Source organism: Falco cherrug, chromosome 13 (genome assembly GCF_023634085.1).
Source record: "Falco cherrug isolate bFalChe1 chromosome 13, bFalChe1.pri, whole genome shotgun sequence".
In the NCBI taxonomy this organism is placed as follows: Eukaryota; Metazoa; Chordata; class Aves; order Falconiformes; family Falconidae; genus Falco; species Falco cherrug.
The window spans coordinates 11,719,548-11,728,044 of NC_073709.1; the positions used below are offsets into that span (position 1 = coordinate 11,719,548).

Below are 8,497 nucleotides of genomic sequence, written 5' to 3' on the forward strand. Positions count from 1 at the left end.
CTTAAGCCAGGCACGGCGGCTTCGCGTGCTAAAAGTTTGCGTAGACACATGTTTTATCCTGTGGGATCAAGACAGTTGAATGAAGACGAGGTAATGTGCTATGCACACGTGGTGTACAGCCCTTGCTGTGAGAGAGAGGACCTTTTGCATTTATCTTATAGTTGAAGTGTTGGACTTAGCAAATCTGGCCTGGGGTGAGAGAATTCTTGTTGGTCAGTTTGGGTTCTATTCTTGCACAGGGCAGCTGTGGTTGTAGGTCATCATAAAAATGAACAGACAAATTGGGAGAGCGCTATTATAATCTGCAAGAGAGAACTAAATATGAAGTATTCTTCCACCAGTGGAGGAATAACTACCAGAGATGGTGACTAGTACAGCAAATTCACATTAAGTTAACACAATTATGGTATAATATAAAAGGAAAGCAGAGAAATTATTCTTATTCACTTGGCAACAGTGAACCGGCCTGTGTACTGAATCCTCAACAGAAATACTGATTTTTGGAAGCATGTTTTTTTCAAAGAAATGATTAATACAGGCAGATACTAGTAATGAGACTGAAGAGTTAGAAATTATAATTGTCAGAGAGGAAGGAGTCTAGGGAAAAAAAAACCCACCTTCAGTCTAGAGAGTGGAAATGTGATAATGTCTACGAATGCATAAAGAGTTGAGTAGCTGCCTATTGTTTTCATTAGTTGGTGAGAACTGAGGAATTATTGGATTTAAACTAGAGCATGGAAAATTTCATCAAGGCAAACTTTAATAGGACAGAAGATGAAGTCCCTAGGATTGTAGTCATTGCAAATATCTAAGGCCAGAGATAACAGCTGTCCTGGTGTATAAGGGTCTTGTCCTTGTTGATAAATGTCTCTGGTTATGGGAGTTTTAGTGTAATCGCTATGCAGAAAGACTGTGCTGCTCCTTCCTATCTTCTTGTCTGGTAGTTGACAGCCTTGCCTCTTACCTGGATCTCTTCATCCACTTTTCATTCCCCCTCCAGAACAATGCTGAGAGAATACTTATGATTCCCCAAAACACAATTTGGAGAGCTTCTTACATGGGCTACATAAGGAATAGGGGAAGGTGGTTTTTTGTGTTCTGTTTATTTTATTTCCTGAATACTTCAGAAAAGGTGCAAGCCATAAATCTGAGTTAATATTGTTATGGATAACGATAAGATGTTTCAATAAGTGACACACACATACTCAGGTGGTGTAGATTGGCATTGTTGCATCTGGCCCAGAATGATCACAGATTGGTTCTCCGTACAGAGATACTGCATCTTCTGTACCTTCCACAATTTATCAGTGAGCAATAATCTGCTGATAAGCCTGTGAACGACAATCATGCCGAATAAGAATTAGAGATGGAAAAATAAGATAGCTGTCCTTTAGTGATTCAGGTTTTTTCCCTTACTGAATATTCTTCAGAGTTCTCTCTCCATGTAATCTTTAATTAACTGAAGCCAGGAAGCTTCCACTTTTTCCCTTGGGAGTTCCTAGAGGCCATGAGACCTTCACTGTCAAGGAATTGTTACAGTCTCTCGGCAAGAATCTCTTCTCAGCTGTACTAATGCAACACCTCATTAATTTGAGAGAAAGGGGCACCTACCTAGCTAAGTGCAGGGCTGGTCTTCCAGCTTTTGCTTTGCCTTTTTTTTTTTTTTTCTTCTATAATTGATAAAGACTTTCTATCACTCCTCAGTCCCTGTAGCTAGCAATTTCTCATTCTGTTTTGCTGCCTTTACCTTTTTTTCTGTCAGCTTTAACTTGTCTTCTGCAGTCTTCATTGGTTCACTCCCTTCATCTCCATTTCCATTAGATCTTTGAGCTGTCCTTACGGAGTCATGTATTTCACTTCTAATTGATTGCGTTTTTCTGTGCCAGTGAGACTATAGCCTGTTATGCATTAATTAGTGTCTTGCAAGATTCTTCGAGCTGCATCAACACTCAGAGATTCTAAATGTTTCTTCTTGTCATAGCTGCATCAGGTTTTTACATCATTATTTTAATCAAATTTTCCATTTGAAATGTCTGTGTGAGGGTCTCTGGGACCATTCCATGGAGCACAAAATTGGAGTCGCTGCATTAGCCATGCCAGTATCTTGGGTTGGTCGAGCCCTGTCGTAGTAAGCACTCTGTGTAAAGCATTATCCCCCTCCTGGGAATCTGTAAGAGCTTGCATTTTCATTTTTTTAAAAATCAAATTAGCTTTTTATACTACTTGTTCTAGATGAAAGCCTAAAAGATGTGTTGCCTGTGGAGTCCAATCCCAGAAGGCAGAAAAGAACTGAAAACGTGTCATTTTTAAATACCATGTTTCTGCAGTGAACTTTGTGGGCTTTTTGGTCTGCCTAATGTTTTTTGTATGTTGTAAACACCTCTGATCAACAGCCTTGATGCTTCATACTCCCAGCCTGAGACACAAATAGCTCTGTTGGCATAGGAGTTTAGGAGCTAAGGAAAGGTAGCCTATTGATCTGATGGTGCACAGCATTAAGTGAAATTATAAACCTTTGTATAAGCAAGACCTGCACAGCATTCTAAGCTGTAGATAGCTCTTGCTCTAAACTCACGCTTTCCTGCTTCTGAACAGCCCTGATAAAGGACATATTGATAAAGTGACTAAAGAATTGTATAAATTCTAGCGTTCTTATGATCTAAACATTGTTATGGAAAACTGACAGTGCTTTTAAATCTGTGTCAGTGCATACCACAATAAGAAAAACTTATTGTCTGTCTGTCTCCAAGGCTAAGCACTTAAATGATCAATAGAATTTACTGACTAGGAATTTTTCATCTATAACATGAGTACTAAGAGCAAGAGAAGGAAAATTCAGAATCTCCTTGCATCTCCAGAGAAGAAAAAGTCATCTCACAAAATTATAATATCCTTAGGTCCTTTTGAGATTAGAACTCAGGTTTTTGTTCTTAGGGCGGATTTGATCTGGGCAAGAACAGCTACTTTTGCTACCTCACCCTGGCAAGATTTTTTCTTAATCACTCTTCATTCAGGCTAAGAGCATAAAGAACTGCTTGAACACATTAAAAAGAAAAAGAGGGAAAAGTATAATCAGTTTTAGATTCAGGTAATTGACAGTGCTCTACTCCTTTTTCTGATTTGTGTTATTATTATACATGAATCTCACAAGAAGAAATGAAGAAAACCCCAGTGAATCTTTTTCTTTTTTTTTTTTTTTTTGGGGGGGGGGGAAGCATTTTATATTTTACTTTTTTATTATGGGAAAATAACTCTAGTATTAAAGAGCTAATGTTTTGTTGCATTTGGGAGTTGTTAATGGATTTCTCTCTTTGATTTCACCCTTATGATGAGAATTCTGAATGGGTTAACTAGTTAACCTCTACAAATTCTAGTTTTGTCATGCAGCTATATGATATTACCTCTAGAAGAAAGAGTTATGTCACAGATGGGTGCCCCTCAACTTAATTAATATTTGTTAAATGAGCCTGACCATAAAAAGGAAATCACAGGGAACACGGAAAGGCATTGCTTTAGAAAGTTTGCAAGCGTCTGGAACAATTTTGCATCTTTGTCAGTCTTCAAGGTCATGTGAGAAAGCTCGAGGCTTAAGAAAGTTGGAGGGAACAGCTGCGGTTTTTGAAAACAGTAAAGGCAAACTTGAAACGTAGTTTTATCAAAGCTTGGCTCTTTCCCTATCACAGACAGTAGACGCCACTAATCTCTTCCTTTTGTTTAAACAGATGCTATTTGCTTGGCAAGTAGCTGAATTTTAAATGCACAAAATTGTTATACAAAGGGAGAAATCTTGACTGGAGGTTAGAAACAGAAGGTTAAGTTCAAGAAAATTTCAAGAGAAAACCTTATTTTCTCTAACAAGCTATGAAGTACCTCCCCCCCCGGGAAATACACATTTTGATATTTTTCAAAATAAAAATGTTTGGGGTTTTGTTTTATTTTTTTTAAGTGGCCAAATACAATGATGATATTAGGTAGTTAGTAGTTGAACTCTGTAGGTAGATTTTGTTTACCTAAGTGTATTTGATACTAGTCAAAGAGGAGGAGGGATAATAAATTCTGCCTCGGTCTCCCTTTGGTGTAGCAATATGCAGTTCCTTTTAGCAGTACAGATCCTTCTTACTAAGCTAAGCAGCTTCCCAAGCTAAGTCAGATTGATCAGCATTCAGTGGCAGGGAGGCACAGGCTTTTTGGGTCATTAATTGTCTACAGCATATTCAGGCTCGGTTGTTTTTCTTCATTTTATGAGGGTGGATGGGAAACCTTTTCTTCCTACATGAAGAGTGGCTACCCTTGAGATGGATCTCAGCCACCGTCCGCAGCTTTCTTGTAAGTCAACCAAAGCCTATGAGGAGGGAGGTGGCATGAAAATGGTAAATGGTATGGAGTCCTGATTCAGCACAAAGCTTCTGGACAGTTTTTTCATGGCTTATGCAAAAAAAAAAGCCAACAACCCAAACCAACCAAACCAATTTTCTTTGTATTGCAAATGGAGTGATTAATCAGTTCCCAGTAGCTGTTTGATAACTTATCAATAGCTGCTATTTTTGAAGTCAACAGTGAACGGGCCTAAAAGCTGGTTCCACCTAAGCGCACAATTCTTTCTTTGAGCACACAAAATGCATGTGGCTGAATATGACGTGGAAGTATGGGTTCCATCTGATCTGCTCAGCTCAGGAAGGTTTCAGGGCTGAGGAATAAAGTTTCTTGCTAGCGTGGTGTTTTGCCTCTAACTAGCCCTTCAACTTCTCAGATCTAAACACAACAGATGGTACCTTCAGCAACACCGTACCTCTTTAGCATCGTGCTGAGTCTTTGGTTCAGTAGGGGGTCTCGGCACTGAGTTCTGCAGTGCTCTACCTTTTTTTCTTTTCTCCAGATAACTTTCATTTCTGTCAAGACAACATATTTAGTCAGTTATGGCTACTGAGATCACTAACAGAAGTGATTCAGTGACACCCCCAGTTTTGAATCTGATTTCTCTTTAGTACTTTGTTGACAGAAAGCAAAGAAAAAACTCTAAAACCCAATTCCCTCTGTTCTTTTCTTCACTCTGAATCCCGTACTCCCCCAAGATGAGTTCTTTTCACTCCCAGCTTTCTTCTGCTCTTCGCATAGGTAGACAGCTGCTATAACACATTTCGAGAAGAGAGATATATGTGATGGAATTGGGGAAGGTTAGCAGTAGAAAGGTAGTGCAATTTAATTCTTAAATTTGTTCTTGCTGTGCGGGTATCTTGTCCCTGGCACAACTCCACCTGTACAGCAGAATGTTAATTTTTCCTTGACTGACTCTAATTTGGCAGAGGCCACAACAAAGAAATGGATCCCTTGTTTTTCTGCTTCTGACATTTCTAGGACATTGTACCGAGTGATACCAGCATGGGGGTGAGATGGGAGAGACCTAACACTTTTGAAACGATTTGTCTTCTGTTACCGGAGATAAATTTTTGAGAATTGTTTTAGTACTTCTCTCTCTTGTGTTTATTGGGTTCTTCCTCAAGCTCTCAGTGAAAGCTTGCTTTCAGATCTTTCATTCTTAGGGATGGAAGTAAACATCTTTTGGATGTTTATTAATGTTAGTGATATTTAAATGCAAGTGCTTAGTTTTCCTTTTGTAAAATTAAATACCAGGTGTAATTTATAGGAAAATATAAGTAAGACTCAAACTTTCACTGTCCCCAGTTATCCGTTCCTTTTGGTGCTGTACAATGTATTTCACAATGAAAAGGAACCAAAACCTATTCCTTCATGTGTTATGCTTCCTTAAGTTTTATTAGACACTGTACTCAGCGTAGTCCTTGGATAAAACCTTAGAGTTAATTTCCTTTTGTCTTTCTCTAAGGACAGGTTGTCATTTATGACTTCTGCATCTCCTGCTGTTTATTGATAAATTCTTTTGTGGTGTGTTTTCACAATCAGCATCAGGTATGCTACTCTAAAACAAAATTGTGAAAATATTTCTGTTTGTCAGCCTGTGAATTTACTGAAGTGAAACTCGGCAACAGGAGACGTTTGTGTCAATATTCCTTCATTTCCTTTCTCTATTTTTGAGTTTCAATACGATGCAGTCATTTTTCCTATATTGCAATAACTTAAGCTCCACTTTAACAAGAATTCACTAGGAGGAAGTGTGTTTATGTATTGACCTTCACCTAGCAAAGGTCTGGGTTGCCCCCGGGAAGAACAGGTATTGATAAAGCTGTGTTTCTAAGAAATGATGCAATGAAGTGAGAACCTGCTTTCGTTTACTGGGGGTGTACCTCTTGATACTGTTCTGGTTTGCTCTGTAACCTGTCACTGGCAGCACTGTGGTTTTAGACAGCCCTGCAGGATTACGACTCTGCTTTATGGATCCTTGCACCCTGTGAGCTTTGGTATCCAGTTGGGCATTTCTTACCTGAGTTGAATTTTCCCCGTCAGTTCCTGAGCATCACTAGGCTGCTAGTTTTTTTTGTTTGTTTGTTTTTAAAAGCTGTAAGTAAATTTGGTATTCCTGTTCCTAAAATAGCCCTTGCTACTAGTTTACTAAAATTGCCTTGGTAGTAGTTTTCTTAAATTGCTGACCAGTCTGTCAAGGACTCAATGTTCATTCTTAATCTTGTAAGGACAATACAAATTGCTATCATATCACCGGTACCTTTCCCATCTTGAATGCTCGTATCCTTTTCCAGCCTGTAGTCCCAGTCTTCCTTGTGCAGAGCTTCTGAAATGTATCCTAAAAAACCTCAACAGAATGCAAGTAAAATAAATTGTACTACTTAATATTATAAAGTAATAATATTATATAGCATATAATAGTAAAATAATAATATTATAGAAAAGTTATATTTGACTTTCCTATAAAGAAAATTAAGAATCTCCAGGATCTAATCTTTCTTTTGATTTTATTTCAAAGGTACTTGTGAATTATTTGCTTATGGTTACAGAAAGCCTCAGGAGTTCATCCTGAGGTTCGCTTTCTCTCTGAACTACATGCTAAAGATCGTTCTTGGTTATTGCAGGCTTCTGGAAGAAATTCAGTCTCCTAATTCCTGCAAAACCAACTCTCTGATGTGGGGTTAGGGACAATGCTCTCTGTTATTCTTTGAACACATGTAGCTGGATACCTCTGAGTGTACCACAGTCCTTCAGCTTCAGAGGTTACCTGGCCCATACGTAGCAGTCCTATGACAGTTTTAAGGTATGCCTCTGCCTTGGGCTTCCTTGTCTTCACAGAAGACTGTTGCACCTGGGCTGGGTTCTTCGAATACTAGACAGAAAGAGGCTGGAGGACTTTAAGACCTGGCTAAGGATGACACAGTACAAATGCAAACTTTTGGGCCCCTCACTGCAGGGGGGACGCTGAGGGGCTGGAGCGTGTCCAGAGCCGGGCAGGGGCTGGGGACGGGGCTGGAGCACCAGGCTCACGGGGGGCGGCTGAGGGACCTGGGGGGGGTTGGCCTGGAGAGGGGGCGGCTCAGGGGGGACCTTATCGCTCTCTGCAGCTCCTGGCAGGGGCTGTGGGCAGGGGGGTCGGTCCCTTCTCCCAAGTAATATGCAATAGTGATACAAGAATTATTTACTTTAAAAAAGAAAGAAAGAAAGAAAAAAAATACATAAATACGTATAGTGAAAAACAAGAAAGAATTTGAAAAACAGAGGATGTTAGTTAATCCTTACAGTAAACAAAACATGGCCTTGGGAGAAGGAATAAACACCATAAATGCATCAAGAAATAACAAGATAAGCTCAAGGAAACCCAAATGGTTAATGAGGCCAAACAGAAAATTACTGGAACTATGTGTGAAGTATCCTAATTAGCATACTGAAAGATCCACCCTGAGCAAAGAAAGCCCCCTACTAACAAAGCCCCCTCCCCACAAAGTAGTGAAAATAAGGAATGTGGTGCCTTTAAATGGAGACAAGGCTCGTAAGTGAAAATTAAGTGTGACTATATGTAATTATAAACAATTGTTCAAAGTATATAAAATGTTTTAGCATGTGTTAAGAGGCACGCTAGCTTTGTGAATTTACCACCTAACATCCATTTCTGCACAGACAGGGGATAAACCACTGTCTCTGCTCTGGGTGGATCAACAAGAGGGTGAGGAACCCAGATTTGGGATAACAATAGCACAAGAGTAAAGGGCCTCAAGCTGCACCAGGGGAGGTTTAGATGGGATATTAGGAAAAAATTCTTCGCTGAAATGGTGGTCAGGCATTGGAACAGGTTGCCCAGGAAGGTGGTGTGGAGTCACCATCCCTGGAGACATTTAAAAAATGTATAGGTGAAGATGAGGTGCTTAGGGACATGGTTTAGTGGTGGGCTTGGCAGTCCTGGGTTAATGGTTGGGCTTGATGATCTGAAAGATCTTGTCCAACCTAAATGATTCTATCACACAAAGGTAGTAAAGACCTTGAGCCTTGGAAGATGGAGGTAGACATCTGCAGGTTTTGCTGGATTTGGTTTCACAGGTGATCCCCACCTGGTTGGACAGGGATGCCTTTTAGGTATATG

General features: G+C 39.7%; 1 long non-coding RNA gene across 1 annotated transcript; it reads right to left on the reverse strand.

The window, feature by feature from the left end:
* Positions 1–4,015: 4,015 nt before the first annotated feature.
* On the reverse strand, positions 4,016–6,726 carry LOC114017664 (uncharacterized). Its single transcript, XR_003562841.2, has 3 exons — positions 6,638–6,726; positions 4,790–4,889; positions 4,016–4,342 (listed from the first exon to the last, which is right to left on the reverse strand). It is a non-coding gene; the product is annotated as an uncharacterized LOC114017664 (long non-coding RNA).
* Positions 6,727–8,497: the final 1,771 nt, after the last annotated feature.